This window comes from Tenrec ecaudatus, chromosome 2, assembly GCF_050624435.1.
Source record: "Tenrec ecaudatus isolate mTenEca1 chromosome 2, mTenEca1.hap1, whole genome shotgun sequence".
Lineage (NCBI taxonomy): Eukaryota > Metazoa > Chordata > Mammalia > Afrosoricida > Tenrecidae > Tenrec > Tenrec ecaudatus.
This window is the reverse complement of record NC_134531.1, coordinates 224,961,247-224,983,202: the sequence shown is the minus strand read 5'-3', so window position 1 is coordinate 224,983,202 and position 21,956 is coordinate 224,961,247.

Sequence of the window (21,956 nt, the reverse complement as noted above, 5' to 3'; positions counted from 1 at the left end):
GAATATTTTTGTTATTGTTATAATCTTTCATCAATTCTGCACACTGAGAAAAATTCATAATATCCTACCAGCCAACATGTGGAACCCTGGAGTTAAAGTCCAGACCTTCAAATACTTATTGGTGGGGTCAGCTCAGGAAAGCATGTGATGTGTGTTCACAGCTTGTCCCACATATCTCCATATGATCCCGAAGCTTTGTGACCAACTTATTGGACAGCTCCCTTTAATGGAGTTCAGGCTTTGATTTTCTCCAATCACTTGCTGTTCTAGAGCCCACCCCCATTTCATGATGGCAACTCCGATAGATAATGGGGTCTTGGGGTCGGTTTCAATAGTAAGATGAGCCTTCTTGTAAAATGATTCCAACAGACGTTGACTCACCAGCCCGGTATAAGCACTACCCACAAGTCCATTTCCCAGCACAAGCTTGGTCTTTGCTGTGGGAAATGGAGAAGGAGCCCACTCCCGCTCTCCCCTCGCTGGCTCCCAGTTTCTCTGATCCTTCAGTGAAAGAGGCAAATTCTCACATCTGCGATGCTAGTGACTTCTGATGGACACATACATGTGCACATGGTGGGTCTTTCTTTGGAGACCCTGGTGCTCCTTGGGAGCAAGATGAGGCTTTCTACTCCCCACCAAAGCTACAGTCTTAGAAACCCATAAAGGAAGTTCTACCCTGTCCTATAGCGTGCCCATGAATTGGGATCAGCTCAGTGGCAGCAAATGACTATAAGAAACCAAGGAGCTCTGTTGGCACCGTGATGAAGCCCCAAATCCTAACCAAAAGCTTGGTAGTTTGAATCTATTGTTGGCGCCAAGCAAGAAAGATGTGACAGTATGCTCTGCAAGGAGTACAGCTTTGAGAACACAGCAAGGCAGTGTTACGCTGCCCTATAGGGTTCCTATGAGTCAAATAGGGCCATAAAGGACAATTTGTGTCTTACTGTGAACAAGGTATTAGGGAACAATCCAGGGTTTCCCAATTTCAGCACTAGTGACATTTTCCTGAAAAGGGGAAAGGGAATGTGTGGCATTTAATAAATCATTTGTCAATTTGAGGATTAAAAGTGTAGGGGTGGAGTCTAGCCTGTCACTCAGATCATAGCCAATGAGGCCTCTGTGTGGGCATGGCCTTCTCCTGAGAATTCCAGGAGATCCTCCTTTTCTCCTGAGAATTCTAGGAAATCTTGGTTTTCCTCCTTTGAGGCTGAAGACTTCTTTCTCTCAGCTCACTCCCCTGGAGACTCACTACTGACAAGGCTGACTTCCTGTGAGACATCCCTGAGATAGCCACATGGACCTATCTTGATGCAGCCCTGGGGGCTGAAGAAGCCACGTGGAGACCCCTGCCAGTGCTGAGATGCTTACAATGCTACTGGATTCACAAGACTTCCCACCCACTGGCCTGTGATCTTCCTGTCATTGTATGTGTTTCAGAAGTCTGAAGAGTGCTTTATAGATTGGTATCGGACATATGGGCTAATACTGGACTTATGGATTTAATCTGGACTGGGCTGGAACGTTTTCTCAATATTCCATAACTCTTGTATGTAAACCTTTTTCCTATACACATTTGAGTTTCTATGGATTTGTTTCTCTAGTCTACCCGGACTAACACAGAAGGTTAATCTCTGCATTGCTGGACACTTAGCAGCATCGCTTATGTGGATGAGGTGCTCCCCTCATAGCCTTTAATCAACCTGCCTCCGGCCTTTTGATTAACAGTCAAGCAATTGTTCACCTAAGGCAGTGGTTCTCAACCTTCCTAATGGCACAACCCTTTAACACAGTTCCTCGTGTTGTGGTGACCCTCAACCATAAAATGATTTTCATTGCTACTTCATAACTGTAATTTTGCTACTGTTACAAATCAGATGACCAGTGTGAAAGGGTTGTTCGACCCCCAAATGGATTGTAACCCACAGGTGGAAAACCACTGAACTAAAGGGACTTGCAAGAAAGGCCTGACGATCTACTTATGAAGCAACAGGCATTGAAAACCCTCTGGACCTCTGTGGTCATGAGGTATCGATGGGATCAAGTATCAGGCATCAAAGACCCAGAACAAAAAAATCACATCAATGCTAATGAGGGGGGAGTGCAGAGTGGAGATCCAAAGCCCATCTGTAGTCAATTGGACATTCCCTCACAGAAGGGTCACAAGGAAGAGACAGACCAGTCAGGGTGCAGTATAGCACTGATGAAACATACAATGTTTTTCTAGTTCTTTAATGCTTCCTTCTTTCCACCACCCCCACCCCTGCCCCCACTATCATGACCTCAAATCAATCTTACAAATCTGGCTTGACCAGAGCAATTACATGGTACAGATAAGAGCTGGAAACACACTGAATCCAGGACAGATAAGCTCCGCAGAACCAATATTGAGAGTGGCAATATCAGGACGGTTGGGGGGAGGTGGAGAGAAAGGGGGAACTGATCACAATGATCTACATATAACCCCCTCCCAGAGGGATGGACAACAGAAAAGTGAGCCAAGGGAGACATCAACTGGTGTAAGACATGAAAAAAATAATGTGTTAGACAGGATTCATTAGAGAGACAAAATCAGATGACTAATAATTATATATATACATAATTATATATATGCAGATAGATGGATAATACAAGAAATTAAATTAACAGTTAAATTATATACAGATAGATAGATATGTAATACAAGAAATGAACAGTTAAATTATGTACAGATAGATAGACATATATAATACAAGAAGTAAGCAGTTAAATTACAAAGCAGTACAAATGGCTCAGTGCAACTCACTCCCATGAGAGAGTTGTGAGACACTGGCAGTCCTTCAAGCCTTGAGGGCTGCCAGATAGTCCTCTGTAGAGAGATTCTGGCTATCCCAGCATAGGCAGCAAACAGCAAGGCAGGTCACCAACAGTCAGCCAGGTCACCAGCAGTTAATCCCCAGCTCAAGAAATGTAAATTCCAATTGTGTGGCGAAGCAGGCCTTGAAGGAACCTCAAATTACAGTGACATGGTCCACAGGTTAGGTGTCCCACAGGTAGTGTAGCTTGCAAATTGAGGCACAGAACAAGCAATGCAGCGCACACTGGTCCGATGATCAAAGAGCGAGAGACAAGAAAGGCAAGGCTCGCAGAGCCATTTTTCCCACCGCCCTTTAATTAATCCCACATGTGTTTATCGGCCAGGCTGGCAAAATAAACTAATTGCCTCAAATAATAATTTATAAATTATTAAGAGCTCATGATGGAGGGGGAAAATGAGTACCTGATACTAAGGGCTCAAGTAGAAAGAAAATGTTTTGAAAATGATCATGACAATAAATGTACAAATGTGCTTGACACAATGACTGGCTGGATGACTTGTGATAAGAGGTCTATATGCTCCCAATAAAACAATTTTTAAATGATTTTTTTAAATGTAAGAGCCTGAATAAAATAAATAATTTTTCAAAGAATACCCTCTGGAGAACAGTTCTACTCTGACACACATGGGCTCACCATGCGTCAGAGTTGTTGGAAGATAACTTGCTATGTTATAAATGGTATCGTTCTTGACAGTGTGAGGTGTTTGACCAGATAGAGGGCACGTGCCAGGAGACATGGTAAAAGATAAGCAGAACTAGTCTTAGAGAAATAAGGCAAGATTATTAGGAAGAGAACCCTTAGTGGAAATATTCTGCCACACACAAGCATCAAGGAGATGTTCTAGCTGTGAGGTCTTACAGAGACAAGAGACAGCGCGTGAGACCTTTAATTAACAGAGTTAATGAGGGAGGTAAAGTTTGTAGGGAACAAGAAATCAAAGGAAATGAGGTGAAAGGGATTTGGGATAGCCAAATAAAGAAAGGTTAGAGGTGGCCCCTTGCCTAAAGCCAGAGAATTAGCTAACTTAAAAGGTATAGAGACCATGAGAGCTTCTATTAAAGAAAGGAAGAGAAAATTAGGTTTAATACAGACCCATTAAAAAACTACAACTGAGTTTTGGCGAGGAAAGGGTTAAACCTCTCTGGTGCCACAGCCTCTGCTTCTGCTGCTGGAACAGGCAGAGAAAGGAACAGCAGAAAGAGTCCCTCAGGGAGAGAGAGAGTTCATATTTCAGGTAGAACAACGGAAAGAGAACAAAGGGTGTTCTCGGTTATTTAAGTCCTCTGGGCATCTACAATTTTTTTTTAGACATAATGAATAGGGCACATCTTTCTGGTTGGTGTGGGTAACTCCAGTAGGCTGGGACACCAGCTTTGGGTGGGAAGAGGCAGAGTAAGCCTTGTAAACAGAGGAAATGCCTGCCACTGGCCTTAGTAACCTTGCCACCAGACCCCGGAGTTGCCAGGACCCAGTGGTGCTTAGTGTCCTGGAATAACACAAGGAAGAAAAGATCAGGGTGACTCACAGGAATGAGAGGCGTGTGGCTGTCACAAGGACACTGTACGTGAGCTTGGGACTGACCAAAGTAAGTGGCTCTGAAATGGGCAACCCAGAGTCAGGTTCACATCCGAAAAGGAGAGAAAGAAACCCTTGCCTCCTAGTTTAGCTTTCCCGTCACCAGGACCAATAAGGGCAGTCCTCTTAGCCCTCATTTATAGATGCTTGCCCTCCAGGTCTCCTCTCTCCTCTTTAAAGGGCTCCAGCATCTTGGGTGGCTCACCTTTACATCTTGACATTTGAATCCTTCTCCACTCTCAGCATCAGGAGATCGGAACACATTCCAAAATGCCGAGATCTAACCTAGTAAAAGAAGGGAGGGTATTCTAAGACACACACACGCACACACACACAACAAAAGAGATCTGGTGGCTTGGCGACTAAGCAGTCCGCTGCTCACAGAAAGGTTGGTGGGTGAAACCCATCCAGCGGCTCCTCAGGAGGAAGTCTTAGCAGCCGACTCCCATACAGATTAACATAGGGTTGCCATTCCTTGGGAATGGCCTCAACAGCAGCCAACAACAATAAAGGAACAGTCATTTTATTATTATCATTTAATTATTGAATAGACAGGGGAGTAAACGAATGGCAGAGGATTGTGACATTACCTATGCGGGAGAAAAATTAGAAAGGAATCTGAACCAGAGAGAGTTGGCTTCAGTCCTCTTGTCTTTCAATGAAAAGGGAATCAAGTCCTGAACTTCCCAAGAGAGTCCAACAAAACCCCCTGAACTTCCATGTAGAGACCACTACTAAACCCCAAACCAAATTCATTGCTATCAAGTGGAGTCCAGCTCCAAGTGAGCCTACAGGACCGTGTAGCACTGCTTCATAGGGTTACGTAGGCTGTCGATGTCATAGGGACAGGTAACCACAGACCATATTTGCTCCCTCCAGTGGTGGGTTTGAACCACTGCCTGTAACCAAACACTGGACCACTACTCCATCAAGGCTCAATTCTACCTTACCATCAGTTATGAGATATAATGAAAATGTTAGGGGGAATCAAGAAATACCCACACTTAAACATCAGCATCAATTGTAGGGGTTTTCAGTACTTTAGAAATGGGAAAATGTGCACAGATTAAAAAGAATCAGGAAACATTCTTATACATTGGCTCCTAAGACTAGGGGGGAAAAATAAACCTTGAAAAATCCTTCTGCTGATCCCAAGCCTTCAAAGCAGGCCCCCACATTCCCAGCCAGATCCCCGAAAGCTGGGCTCTTTTTTAAAGTTAGCTTCCTTTTGTTTTCAGCGACATTCCCTTATGGAAGCAAGTGATAACTTACAACAGGTCTAAAAAGTGAGAATGGACACACAATTTGCATAAAAAATGGAACTTTAATGAAGACAAATGAATCTCCTCAGTGAAATGAACTGCTACTAATCCCACCCCCACCCCCCCCCACCTTACTCTGCTTTTAGCTGGGGTTTTTTGGGGGGTGAAATAATCAAAATAAAAAACAGGGAAGAAGCATGAGTGCACTTAGAAAGCACCCTACCCTTGTGCATTTTATCCCTAGATTGCAGTAAGCGCATCCATCTCGTTAAATACCTTAGGCAAATATACTAAGTTTCTTATGTGCAGAACCAGCTCTTATAAGAATTACGTAGTAGGGTGTTCCCAACTACAGAATAGCGTCTAATTGGGTTTTGTAAAGCTACATAGTGACAACTCTCCATGAGGACACAGGTTGGGATTCGTGTGAGCTCAGGCTTTAGAGTCAGCTAGAAGAAGGTCTTGAACTATAGCTCCAACTCTCATGATTGACAAGTATGAAGACAGTGAATTCCTGTTGCCCAGAACTCCCATTGCAGACTCCGCCCTTATTCATCACACGGGGATAAAGAGTTCCTATATATTAGATTCCGGATTGAAGGCCGTAATGTGTGCAGCACACTGCACGGCTCCAGGTACTTAGTAGACTTTCAATTGACACAAACCTTGGGGGGCGGGGGGTGGGATATGATAGAGAGTCAAAATCAGTGATCATTCTAAAGTGAACTTCAATTGTAGGTAAACTGTTTCAGGTTGGGACTTTCATGGGTAATGAGAAAAAAGCACTGCTTTTATTTAACAAACAAGCGGTGCCCTTGACGGGTACAGATGAGCAAGGAAGAGTTCTGTTTCCTGGAGGCTGTACCATTGTGTGGTGGAGCGCGGAGCAGGAAAAAGCGCAAAGCCCCCAGCGTGGCCCAGGCTCTAACAGAGGCAGTATGCAAGGTAGGGACAGTGGAAAATAGATGAGTCCCAGGGAACATTGATGAATGCTCCATAGAGAAGGAGAGCCTGGAGTAGGTGTTACCAGTGAGTCTGGGGGGAGTCTGGAATTCAAGTCAGTTGCCATATTGTGCAAAAAGGAAGCAAAAAAGATCTGCCTGTCAACCAGGGGATTCAGAGTGAGAAAAGTAATTGCCACCAATCATTTCCAACCCAGTGCAGCATCACCACTGCCTACAACGTTCTCAGTGGCCGGATTTTAGAAGGAGATCACCAGGTCTTTCTTCCAAGGTGTCGCTGTTGTTCGTTATTAGGTGCCAGTGTGTTGTGACCCTGTGTACCGCAGAATGAAACACTGCCTGGTCCTGTGCCACCCTTACAATTGTTCTTACTCTTGAGCCAAAATTGTTGCAGCCACTGCGTCAGTCCATCCTTCCTCTCCTTCTCTGCCTCTCCTTTTTACCAAGCATTATGTTCTTCTCCAGAGACATCACTCCTGACATGTCCAAGGCATGTGAGACAAAGTCACTCTTTCTGCCTCTGCCCTCTGGTTACACTTCTTGCAAGAGAGATTTGTATGTCATGTTAGCAGTCCATGGAGCTTTCAATCTTCTTCACCAGCACAATAATTCAAATGTATCCATTCATCTTAGGTCTTCCTTGTTCAATATCCAACTTTCACATGCTGTGTTAGGCCAGGTTGACTAGAGAAACAAATCCAATGACACTCATATGTGTGTAAGAGAGAATTTTATATCAAAGAGCAATTGTACATTGAGAAAACATCCCAGCCCAGTCAAGATCAAATCTGTAAGTCCAATATTAGCCCATACAGCTGATACTAGTCCATGAATTCCTCTTTAGACTCATGGAGCACATGCAATGATGCGGACTTCAGGAAGATCACAGGCCAGTGGTGGATCCAGTGGTGGTGAGAGGTATCTCAGCCCTGGTGCAGGGCTCCACAGGGCTCCTCCTCTGGCTGCGATCAGCTTGGCTCCATGTGACTTGTCAACAGGAATGTGTAGCAGAGAAGAGAGTGTGTCCCGTCTCCAGGGAGGAAGACAGTAGTTCCCAGAATCCTCATGAGGGGGCCATGCCCACAGGGAGGCATCAATCAGCCTGTACTCCACCTGATTGACAGCCTGTACTCCACCCCTATAACCCATTTAACAAGTTGACATGAAATTATGTAACTATCATACATGCATACTAGGCAATTGAAAATACCATGACTTGAGGTTCTCAAACAGCTTTACTATCAGATAGAGATCATTAAAATCATGATTATACTGGTTCAAACTGGATAGTTGGGTCAGTTGACCTCACTCTTGACCCACCCTGAAATTGAACTATGTGCAAATATTTCTTGCTTGCTCCATGACAAAAATCTCCTCCTTGGCCATTCACTGTGGTCTTTTCTCTATTACAGACTATTTGCATTTTATCTCTGTATTATTATTATTATTTTATCCTTACCACTGTATTTTGTTTTTTATTGTTTCTATTGAGTTTTCTAGTTTGTGAAGCTCTCAAGAAGTAGATACATAAGATAAAAATTGTTGCAAGAAGGAGAAACAGCCCAAATATCCATCAACAGACAAGCGGATTAAAAAACTCTGGTACATACATACAGTGGAGGACGACACATCCCAGAAAAGCAGTGATGAACACATGAAGCACATTGTAGCATGGGAAGAATTGGAGGAAATTATGCTAAGTGAAGTAAGCCAAGCACAAACGGACAAGTACTACATGACTCGCTGAGGTAAGCTTAAAAAATTCAAAAGGGGCATAGGGAAGAAGCTACAGTATGCATACATCCCTGGGTGAGGTCCAGGTAATATGATAGGGGCCAGACTAAACTCAGGGATACATATGGTAGCCTATTAAAAAGTAGGGGAGAAAAAAGGTAAGTGTAGCCAGGGAAAGAGGGCACTAACCCACACAGGGGGAGGGTGCTGGTTGTATCTCCACAGGGAAAGAGGGACCAGACGTGAACACAGAGGCCGAAGACAAGAATGCAACACACTGACATGAAGGAGGGAAGCAATAGAGAGGCCTGAGGGGCCAACCCCATTACCAACTAAGTGGACAGCACCACCCTCCCCGCCAAGAAGAATTCACTTCGGAGGACAGCACTGAAGCTACAGCTCTAGGAGAGGGACTGGTCTAATCAGAGTACACAGGAGCCAATGACAGGGCAAAGGGGGAAAATAAAGAAAGAAGCACATCCTGGCTCACCAAGCCCTAAGGACAATGTTCCTGCTCAGAACAGCAATGCACAGAGACAAGCCCAGGGCTGGCTTCACCATGGCACAGTGTTCCTCATTGACCCATAGCACCATTGGGGACAACACTAGAGACACACGGCGGGAATTGTGCCTGCCATGAGCTCACTACGCCAAAGCCAGCCTCTGGAGGCATGCAGCAAAGTAGCGGGGTGTGCAGAGCAGTGAAGTCCCTAGGAATAGATGTGGTGCCAGGGCATGGCAACCATCCGACTCAACTGGAAAGCACTCATGAAGGACAACAAATAGACCCTGTGTGTGTATGTGTTGTTGGTGATGTAGCTGGTGTCTTACTTTCTATTGTTGCTTCATTGTACTCAGTTTTGTGATATACCTAGCATGTATGCCTGGAAGGGATAGACAGGATAAAGAAGCCAGACGAGAGAGCAACAGGATGACAGTTCCAGGAAGACATGGGAGTGTGTGTGTGGGGGGGGGGGGGTAGGGGGGGAGGAAGTGGGTGTTAACAAACCCAGGGACAAGGAAATAACCAGTGATCCAAAATCAGTGTCAAGGGTGGTGTAAGAAGTCTGGCAGGGCTGGATCAAGGGCAATGTAACCTAGAGGAATTCCTAAAACCCAAATGAAGACTGAACATGATAGTGGGACAAGAGGAAAGTACAAAGAAATAGAGGAAAGAACTAGGAGGCAAATATAAATATATTTATATACAGATGTAAATATATTTATATACAACGAGGGGGAAATAGATCTATGTACATATATTTATAGGTTTAGTATTAAGAAAACAGATGGACAATGGGCCCCTGCTCAAGTACTCCCTCAACACAAGAACACTTTGTTCTAACAATTCGGCAGTTTGAGATGCTCACCTTCCTGGCATGATCGCTGAAGACAATAGGTGCACAAGCAAATGTGGTGAAGAAAGCCGATGGTGCCTGGCTACCAAAAGATATAGCATCTGAAGTCTTAAAGGCCTGAAGATAAACAAACAGCCATCTAGCTGAGAAACAACAAAACCAACATGGAAGAAGTGCACCTGCCTGTCCCGACTTGACCACTGAGGACAAAGTGGGTGCATAAGCAAAAGTGGTGAAGAAAGCTGATGGGGCCTGGCTGTCAAAAGATAGCGCATCTGGGGTCTTAAAGGCTTGAAGATAAACAAGCGGCCATCTAGCTAAGAAACAACAAAGCCCACATGGAAGAAGAACACAAGCCTACCGCGACACCATTGCTGAAGACAAAGCAGGTGCATAAGCAAATGCAGTGAAGAAAGCTGATGGTGCCTGGCTGTCAAAAGATATAGAATCTGGGGTCCTATAGTCTGGAAGATAAACAAGGGGCCATCTAACTGAGAAACAACAAAGCCCACATGGAAGAAGTACACCAGCCTGTGAGATCACAAGGAGTCAAAGGGATCAGGGATCAGACATCAAAGACAAAAAAAAAATTATAGCATTGTGAATGAGGGGGAGAGCGGAGTGGGTACCCAGGGCCCATCTGTGGGAAATTGGACATCCCCTTGCAGAAGGGCTGCGGGGAGGAGACGAGTCAGTCAGGGCTCAGTGTAGCTATGATGAAATATACAATTTTCCTCTAGTTCTTGTATGCTTCCTCCCCCAACTATCATGTTCCCAATTATAATTTACATATCTGGCTGGACCGGAGGATGTACACTGGTACAAATAGTAACTGGGAATCCAGGGAATCCAGGAAAGATGAACCCCTCAGGACCAGTGGTGAGGGTGGTGATACCAGGAGGATTGAGGGAAGGTGAGGGAGAAAAGGGGAACAGATTACAAGGTCTACATATAACCTCCTTCCTGTGGGATGGACAGTGGAGAAGTGGGTGAGGGGAGACATCAGATGGTGTAAGATATGACAAAATAATAATAATTTATAAATTATCAAAGGTTCACGGGGGAGGGGGTGGGGAAAATGAGGAGTAGATACCAAGGGCTCAAGTAGAAAGCAGGTGTTTTGAGAATGATGATGGCAACATATGTACAAATGTGCTTGACACAATTGATGTATGTGTGGATTGTGATAAGAGTTGTATGAGCCCCTAATAAAACGATTTAAAAAACTGTTGCAAGGGTTTATGGGGGTGAGAGGGAGGGTAGGAGAAAGGAAGAGTGAGGGTTTGGGGGGACTAACAATATATGTGGGAGGGGGAGAGAGCGTTGTAACTGATGATGATTATACAACTCATTTTAAAAGAGATTTAACCATGGTGGTGTGAGGGGGTATTCTAAAATTGATTGTAGTGATGATTGTACAACCCTTATTGATATGATGGAAACATTGAATTCCGCGATATATGGATTAAGTGCCAATAAAACTGTTTGAACTAAAAAAAAATTAAAGAAAGACAAAATAAAAAGAAAATACCATTACTTGGGTCAGGCATACCTTAGTCCTCAAAATAACATCCTTGTTTTTCAAAAATTGATAGCAGTCTTCTACAGCAGATTTATCCCATACCTCTTTTGATCTCTTGATTGCTGCTTTCACAAGCATTGATCGTGGTCTAAGCAAGGCAATAGCCTTCTTTTTTCCCCACAATTATCATGTTACCTATTGCTCCAATTGTGAGGATTTTTATCTTCTTTACATTGAGTTGTAATTCGTACTGAAGGCTGCAATCCTGGATCTTCATCAGCAAGTGCTTCAAGTTCTCCTCCTTGACAGCAAACAAGGTTGTATCAGGTTGTTAATAAGCCTTCATCCAATCTTCATACCCCATTCGTCTTCATATAATCCAGCTTCTCTGATTATTTTCTCAGCGTGCAGATTGAATAAATACTGTGAGAAGGTAGAAATTAGTTTGTCCTCAGGAACTACCAAAAGTCATCATATGGAAGACCCTCAGAGTCACAGAAACTTGACCTCTTTTGTGAAATGAATTAAAAAATGAGTCATGTGCATTTGAAAAGGATGTGAATTTTTTTTTCCATTTGGATGGGAAAACACTATAAATATCTATCGGGTCCAGTCACCTAATTGTAGTGTTAGTTCTGTGGCCTCCTTTTTGAGCTTCTTTCCCAGTGATCTATCTTTCTCTTATACAGTGTATTAAAGGTACCTATTATGATTGTTGAGTCTGTGATTTCTTTTTGCGTCTTTTGAATAGTTTGTTTGGCAAATTTTGCAGGTCTCTCATTAGGCACGTGTAAATTTATTATGCTCACTGGTTTCTGGTCTACTGATCCTTTGAGCATTATATAATGCCCATCTTTATCTTTTGTTATGGTTTGCACTTCGAGGTCAATTTTGTCAGAGATTACGGCTGCAACCACTGCTTTTATTAAGTTGCTGTTTGCCTGGTATATTTTACACCATTCTTTTATTCCTAGTATATTTTTTGTCTGCAATAATGTGATGGGTTGTTGCCTATGCCAGTCTGCTAACCTTTGTCTCTTAGTGGGTGAGTTCAGGCCGTTTACATTCAGAGTTATTACCACCATCTGTGGATTCATTGCTGTTATCTCATAACTTTTGTGCTGGATGACTTCCTATCTCCCTTCATATCAGTGCAAAGTGTTTATGTAGGGGCTTCATTGTCTTCTTTTCTCTCTGAGGCAATGTTATCTTGGTGGTTGTTTTCAGCATGTTGACTTCTGGATGGAGTTGCATTATGTGGCAGTCTCCTGCTTGTGCTTAGTGGATATTGGACTCCTGGCCCCAGTGATTCGGCAAGGATTCCCCACAGGGTTGGGTGTCTTATGGCATATTCTTTGAGTGTTTCCTTTACTAGGCAGACTCTTACCACACAGTGAATCTTAATGGATAGTGGAGGATTCTTCGGTTGAATTTTTTTTTTCTTTCAGCTTTCAGAGCATACCGCAACAGAGAACAATATTGGGGACAACCCCCCACATTGTGGCGAACCAAGAAAGGAACATAACGGATTAGCAAAGGGAGCAAAGCAAAGCCACAAGTCCCCTCAGGAGCCCTCAAAATAGATTTCAGGGTAGGAGGGGCAGTTTCAGGTACTCCCCCGACCCGACTGGTGGGGGATAGTCATAAAAGTCAGCAAAGGGACCTTGAATTATGTATGCTTGTTTGGGGTTTTTGCTAGTTCCTCCCCCCCTTTTTGTTCAATCTTTGTTTTCTTTTCTTTCTTTTTTTGTTTCTGTTATTGTTGTTTTGCTTACCTATATAAATAGGCATGAGAAGCAAGCTCAAGGAAAAAGCAATGGGACTGACAGTTTGGGAGGGATTGTGGGGAGGAGGAAGCGGGGGAAGGGAGCAGTGAGCCAACTAGGCTGCTAGACAGGGGAACAAGAAGGTTTTTAAAATCAACAAGGAGGAGGACATAGAGATCCTGGGGGTGTTGGAGCAAGAGCAATCTAGCTCAGAAGAATTAGTAAGAGGCGGAAGAAGAGCAAGCATGATGGTGGGACAAGAGGAAGGTAAAAGGAAACAGAGAAAAGATCTAAGAAGCAAAGCTATGGATAAAGGTATGAACATAGGTGTGTACATATATAAATATATTAATTAATAAAAATAAAGATATTAGACTATGTACATATACAGTATATACTCGAGTATCAGCCAACCAGAATATAAGCTGAGGCACCTCATTTTACCACAAAAACCTGGGAAAACGTATGGACTCAAGTATAAGCCTAGGGTGGGAAATGCAGGAGCTACTGGTAAATTTCAAGATAAAAATATATACCAATAAAATTACATTAATTGAGGCATCAGTAGGTTAAATGTTTTTGAATATTTATTTCAAAGAAAAACAGAGAACTAATTCTGTAAGTGGAAAAAGGGTCAACAAAAACAATATGGTATCAACAACAACTATACACAATGTGTTACTGCATGTGCTGCATTACTACACACGCCGCCTTCCCTCGTGTAGACAACACAGCTTGTATAGTTTGAGGCCTAATGCAGGCTGATGATATCCCAGAATGTGATGACATAGACCAACCTGTGTTAGGGCTCATCACATACAAGCTGCATTATGTATGCCCTGTGTTACTGCGTGCGCTCCATTACTGCGTATGCAGCGCTGCCACATGTGTAGGGGAAGTGCTAATGCAGCGCATGCAGTAGCGCAGTGCGTACACAAGTGCAGCGTGTATATTATGAGCCCTAACACAGGCTGCTCTATGCACGCATTGTCAGCACTGGGTCCAGATAGGGGTTAATGAGAAAGTAAAAATATAAAATATATCAGACTAAGTACTGTAAATAATCATACTGTATATCCAAGGCCAGGGACATACCTGTACTTGTATACAGCAATGCTTGGGCGGAGCAAGGGGGCGTGACCAAGCATGGGTAAGACTGTAAAGGTTATGTCATTGGTCACAGGCCTGGAGAAGAGCAGGAGAAGAAGAGTGGCCACATCTGCCATTCATTTGACAAGGATGCTGTGCGTCCCAGGTACCAGCACACAGAAGCAGGCAGGTTCATGGCCAATACGGCACGGAAGCACAGAAGCTGTTGGCATGCAGGAGAAACGAAGAGTGGTGATATCAGCAGTCATCAGAGAACCACACAAGCTTCAGGCACCCACGGATGGGCAGGAGAGACCGGAGAACACGCACACTGTACTGGAAAACAGGTAAGTGGGAACCCTCGCTCTAGTATATGCCGAGGGGGACTTTTCAGCATAAAAAAATGTGGTGCTGGAAAACTTGGCTTATACACAAGTATATATATGGTAGTTATATGGTAAAACATTGAGGTGATGGGTGAACTTTGGGCCTCTTCTCAAACCCTCCCTTGATGCAAGAACACTTTGTGCTAACAACCTGGCATTCTGTGATGCTCTCCCTCCTGGCATGATTGCTGATGACAAAATAGGTACACAAGCAAATGTGGTGAAGAAAGCTGATGGTGCCAGCTATGAAAAGCTATAGCATCTGGGTCTTAAAGGTTTGAAGTTAAACAGGGGACCATGTAGCAGAGAAGCAAGAAGCGCCCATGGTAGAAGCACATCAGCCTGTGCAATCATGAGGTGTCAACGGGATCAGATAACAGGCATCATAAGATTCAATATACTGGTGAGAAGGAGGAGGGTTGGAACAGAGACCCTAAACCCATCGATAGTCAATGGGACATGCCCTCACAGAAGGCTCACAAGGAAAGGATGAGTCAACCAAGGCTCTGCAGAGCACTGATCAAACACACAATATTCTTCTAGTTCCTTGAGGCTTCCTCACACCCCACTATCATGACCCCGCTATCATGACTGCCTTTCAGTTCTGGCTAGGGTGGAGCATGTACACTGGTACAGATAACTCACAACACATGGAATCCAGGTCAGATCAACCCCTCAAGAACAGAAATGGGAGTAGCAATACTAGGTGGATCAGGGGGAGGTGGGGAGTAGGGGAGGAATGGGGAACCGATCACAATGATAGACACAGAACCACACCACACCACACACACACACACGAGGAGGATAAACCATAGAAACCATGGGGGAAGGGAGACAACGGCTGGTGTAAAATATGAAAACAATTTATAATTTATCAATGAGTCATGAGGGAAGGCAGGGGGGAAGGGAGGAATAAAAGAGGAGCTGGTACCAAGGGCTCAAATAGAAAGTAAATATTTAGAAAATAATGATGGCAACATAGGTAAAAATATGCTTGATACAATTGATATATGGCTTGTTATAAGAGCTGTAAGAGCCCCCAATAAAATGATCATTTAATTTAAAAATTATCTCCTGCCCCCCAATCCATCAACTATTTAGAAAATATATATTTTTCAATGTCTATAGCCCTTTCGTTTTTGAAAATCAGTTGCCATTGAGTCAACTCCAACTTATAGTATAAGAATAAGATATTTAGTGGCTTATTTGGGGGGAAGTAGATTGATCATCAAACATTCTTCAGAAGCAATTCTATGTAAACTTTAACCTCCAGACTTCTGGTTTACTGCTGAGCATATTTCAACTCCGTACACCATGCAGAGACTCCCTATCCTATCTGTATACCTTCCATAGAATCAGGAGAGAGCAACATGCCTGGGCTTCTTCCCAGAGTCTCTTGCAAATTTCAAATCAACTTTTCGACTACTCAGCTTCCTGTTCTACTGTCTCCGGATTCCACTTCCTGTAGCCTCTCTGTTTTTTATTATGTTTGTTGGCTCTCCTTGTATTGAGATCTAATTCTAGATGGTTCTTCCCCTACCCACCCACACCAAAAAACAAAAAACCATCCATCCCAGAAAGGCTTTGGAAACTCTCATAGCAATTAAATTTAGGAAAACTCACTGCCATTGAGTCAATTCTGACTCATGGTGACCCAATAGGACAGGGTACAACTGGACCTGAGAGTTTCTGAGACTTTTAACTCTTTATGGGAACAGAAAGCCTCATCTTTCTGCAGCAGAGTGGCTGGTGATTTTAAATTGCTGACTGTGAGGATAGTAAGTAGTCTGAGACATAACTAAGTTTAGTAAAAGGACCTTTTACTGCAGGAGGTCATCAGTGGGTTGCAATAGACAGGTGTCTTACCTGTTGGGAAACGGTAATTTCTGTCTACAGAGCCATGATGACCTTCTAATGTCATTGTAAATGACAGTCTAGGATCAAATTCATGCTCCAGGATAGAATGAATGAGACCAGTATAGGAGAAAGATGCCTGGAATTGCCATCATTACATTGCTATTGGAGACCCATGGGTGGCTCAAATAGTTCATGTGCTCAGCTGCTAACTGAAGGGTTGGGGGTTCAAGTCCCCCCAGCAATGCCTTGGTAGAAAGGCCTGGAAATCCACCTCTGAAGAATCAGCCTTTGAAAACCATATGACACACAGCTCTCCTCTGACACACGTGGAGGTACCATGAGTGAAAATCCATGCCAGGGCAACTAATAGACTGGTTCAAGTCACCACAGGAAGGACAGAGAGAAGACCCCTAGATAGACTGTGGGGATGAAACAAAGCCATGCACCTATGAGGGAAGGAGAGGGGTTGTCGAAGTTAACCCTCTACAGGAAATGTTAGAAAGACCCGCTCAGAAGATTTGGGAAGCACTGACTTCCTCAGGCCAGTCCCTGGGTGATACAAATGGTTAAGTGTTAAACTAGTAGCTCAGAGCTTAACAGTTTGAATCCACCCAGAGGCATCTTAGAAAGACTGCCTTGCAAGCTACATCAAGGTCACAGCCTTGAAAGCAGTTCTACTCAGCACCTGTGGGGTCACCACGTTGATGGCACCGGTCGGAAATGACTTGACAGCAACTAACACCACCCATGACCACCGCACTTCTTGCTCGAATATTTCTCTGCCTGCGTTGGTTGTTCTTTTCAAACTACAGATCATCCCTTGGCACAGGAATGAGCAAGCTCAGCGGCATGCCCGTTTTTCCACTTGATAGTCGCCCCTAGTGAGACTGATTCATGTAAAAGTTGTCTGCTCATTACAGGTGACACCTTGTGACTTGGCTGTCCTTTCTTGTCAACAGGGGCCCCTAGGAAGCCCAAGAATATTCCTTTCCTGCCTGACTAAAATTTGCTGGCAGAGGCTAAGGTTGCTGATGGTTTGTGCTCACCTTCCCACAGCTTCACCCCAGAGTTCTGGTCTCCAAGTTGCAGAGGGAGGAAGGGAAGGCACAGCACCTGCGTCATCTCCTCCGACACAAGCAGTCACCAGGTGTTGCATCAGGCAGTGCCCTCCCTGGAGGACTTCTGTTCCAGAACGATCCTCAAGCTGTTCACCTTTGGATCTCACTTGGCAAATGTCCTAAAACCAAATGACTTTGGGATAATATTTTGCTCAAGGTTTAGGTCAGGCCTTCCAACCAGTTCATTCTAGTTAAACTCCCTCCTGGGAAGTTGTATTTCTCCCTGCTGAGAATTTTCAATCTACATTTTAACAAGATCCTTTATATATACATAAAAATCACATAGGCCCTGAATAAGTACCACCTGGGACTCTGTAAGAATCACCTGGGAATCTTCTAAAAATGTTATTCAGATTCAGTATATCTGGGGTGAAAGTGAAATTCTCCAACAGGAAGTTGAACCATGAAGGACCAGTTCACAGATTTGGTTTAGTCAGTAACTCAGGCTTGTTGTTCTCTCCTCAAATAATTGTGAGGGGGAAGAGCAATTTTCAATTTAAGAGCCCCAGGCAAATAATTTGAGGCTAATTAAAAGTAATTTCACTTAAATAGAGGTGATATTCCTATAGTAAAATGCATCTCTTCTGACTGTAAAATCTTATAAAAATTACATGCAAGAGACTGATACTATCAAGCAACAGTGGACAAGCATTTGGTTTTTATCTTGGTTACCTAGTGTTGACATAAAAGAAATAGCACAAATTGATGACTTTAACAAACAGAAATTCTCTCACAATTAGGAAGCCAGAAGTCCCAATCCACAGTGCCAGCTCCAGAGGAAGGCCTTCTGTCTCTGTTGGCTCAGAGGAAAGGTCCCTATCTCCTTTCTACAACTACAGGCCTAGTATTACAGAGCTCCACATGCGTTAGCATCAATTTTCCCCTGGGTCCAGGGGATTCTCAGCACAGAGAGCCAGAATCCAAAGGACATGCTCTGCTCTCTTTGTTGGTGGTCCTGCGGTGCTCCTTCTCTGCTCCTTTTTCTCACCTTCGACATCTTGTAATATAACAGTTGGTACAGACCACGTGGAAGGGAAACTTCTTGTGCAAATTAGATCACATCATGGGGAATGATTACATCATTCCATTGCCACCAAGTCACATCATTACATAATGCTAAACCACTGAGAATCATGGCCCAATCAAGTTGATACTTTGGTGGCATATAATTGAATCCGTGACAGCTTCACCCTAGATTTTTCAAGGAAGATAAATTGCCTGCAATACATTCCAATGAGTTTTGCCCGAAAGCACAAGCCAAAGCGCTTACAGAGCAAAAACTTGATGTTCTTGGCCCATCCTCATTAACCAATATGCTCTTGGAATGTAAATAATTTATGTCAAGTGCAAGATTAGAATTTTCTTTTCAAGTATCTGAAATAATAGTGTGATAGCTTCTAATAAATAAACTCAGTTGTGTTTTAGCTCTTAAACATAAAAGAAAGGGATATTACGGTAGAAAGAAAAATCTATCTATTCCAAAGCTAATTATTTTAATTCATAACGTGTTACCTACTAACTGTATGTGTCTGAAATAGGGAGAGATTATAACTTTTATAGACTGCTGGTGGGCTTCCAAATATGTGCAACCACTGAGGAAAGTGATGTGGTGCTACTAAACAAATGGGACTGAAATATCATACAACTCAGCAATTCCTCTGCCAGGAATATACTTCAGAGAAGTAAGAGACAAAGGTGTGCTCTCACACATTCACTGCAGGACAAATCACAACATCAAGAGGCTAAAAACAGCTTTAGAAGGATAGTTAAAGAAATTATGGTACACACACACAATGAAATATGATACATCCCTACAAAACAGCCATGAAAACATGAAACTCCTCATAAGATGGATGGACCTGGAAACAGTTATCCTGAGTGATGTCCATCAATCACAAAAGGACAAATATTGTATGAGTCCACTACTATAAAGACCAAGGCCAGTTTCTGCTCGCAGATTGTGTAATCTTATAATCCAATAACCTCTCAAGCATGGAGGTAGAGAGCCTGCCTAGTGGCCATGAATCATATATGTACATATTAAAAGCCACTTTGACAAGGAGACCTCACCTCATCCGGGGTCAGTTTCTTGAGATGTGGGGGGAGGGAGAAGACTATTTACTTGCTGCCATACAATATTGTGCAACATTTGATCCCCCGAAATCAACAGATATTCCTACAGGAATGATCAGTGAACCTTACTAGAAATTCAAGACAATATGTGGAGTGGTGGGTGACAGGGATGGGAATATATGACTCAGCAGATAGCTGCACTTCTGTTGGCAGGTAAACTGAATGGAGCAACCTCCTGTTTGAGGGGGAGGGAGACGCTTAACAATCGTGATACAGCACTCCAGGGGAGAATATCCTCAGTGCTATGTTCCTAATTGGACACTTTTAACCCAGTTTCTATATGGCCTTTGGTGACCCAGATGATGTGCTATAGACAACTGGGACTTCAGACTGTCCTTTGGAGGCACAAAACATCCTTTATAGGCTATACCAAAAGGATTCGATGTGAGAACCTTACTAAGCACGCTGGGTTTTACTTCAAACTCACCGGTAACAGATAGAAGGAATTGACATACTCCCTTGGACTGAAGGTTGACATGCCCTAATGTGAGAGGAAGCGGGAGATGGCTATCGCAAGTTTATGGAATTCATGATCACTGGACTTTCGTTTGGACCTCTTGCTTTGAAGGTTGTCCAATTAACTACCAGAACTACCACATACTTACTATTTTATTGTTCCCCTTGCTTTCTTATGATACATATATATTAGTCTAGTAGGTATGATTCTGCCTTTATGAGTGAGTGTTACTTAAAATTTTGCTTAATCACCAACTCCCATTGTTTGTGTAATGCCCACTTAAGAGTTTAATCTATACAAATCAACAATTCATGTATTGTGGCATGTACAATGTAAATGTATGCTTTCCTTTTTTCAACAGTGTTTTAAATTCTATACCATTCGTTAAAGTAATGACACTATCAATTGAGTTGCCTTACACCCCAGGGGGATGATTTATTATGTTCTCTATCATAAAATGATGTGGATACATTTAAAGAGAACCTGACACATATATAATCATAATCTATGAATAGATTTCAGGCTCACATTTAATCTAGCCCCAATCTAAGAACAATTGGTTCTATGTAATGAGCCTACATCACCCTTATGAAAAGATCACTGAAGATATGGGTGCTATAGGAAAATGTGGTGAAGAAACTAGATGGCCATCAAAAAGAATAAATAGAATCTGGAATTTAAAAACTTGTCTTAAAACAAGCAGTTTCAAGTAAGGTGTCAACTAAGTCCACATGGATGAAGCTCACAAACCTGGGTGATCCAAGAATTGTGAGTAATAAGATTCCAAATCGGAAAGAGAGAATGGTATCAGAGCTTAAATTCTGAACGCATTGTTTGCAGAAGACTAAAGATGACAGTGGACACCCAAAAATCCATTCTTGGGCTCTAAATGTGGATTATGCGTCCAGTGACTCCCTCTGGACATAGCCCAGGCGTGCAACTCGCCCTGCTATCGACAGATAGCGTGGACATTCAATTACGGCAGACATAGTTACCGTATGTACTCAAGTAGAAGCCGACCAGAATATCAGCTGAGGCACCTAATTTTACCACAAAAACTGCATTAAAATGACTGAAAAACTCAGCTTATACACGAGTATATACGGTAGGTTAAACGAATGCATTATCACTTGATCTCCCTTTTGATTCATTTTAAAGTTGTTTCAATTTTTAATAATTTCTTCTTGATTGAGATTTTGCTGTTTTGTCCAGTTATTGCTGTTGGGTTCTGTTTGCTTGCTTCCCATTCATAGTTTGCATGATTTTCTTGATATGAAATCCAGGATAAGAAGATCTAGAGACAGTAACTGGATTCATAATTATGTAGTGGCTTGGAAGGGAAGGTTAGGAGAGAATGGGGGGAAGGCAAAGCCAACAACGAATATGAGAAGAAAATGTTCTGAAATTGATTGTGCTGATGATTTCACAACTCTTCTTAATATGATTGAACTGTATTTAATATATTCAATTATATTGTATGATATGTGAAGTATACGCCAATACTCAAAACTATTTTTTAAACAGTTGTATACTACTACTAAGATGATAGCCTCTGTTTTAAGTGATTTTATGAGCTCACTGAATCTACAAATTTACTTTAACATATTTAGTATAGGCATTATGATTGCCATGCCCCCTCAAGGAGCCCTGGTGGTGCTGTGAGTTAGGTGTTGGATGACTGCCTGCAAAGTCAGCATTTCAAACTCACCAGTTATACTGTGGAAGAAAGATAGCCTATTTAATCTCTTTACATCCTTTAAGCAACCTATACAATCAGAATCAACATAGTATCAGTGATTTAAGTTTTGTTTTCCAATGACAATGAGCCCTGGTGGTACAGTGATTAAAGTGCTCAACTGCTAACTAAATGTTTGGTGGTTC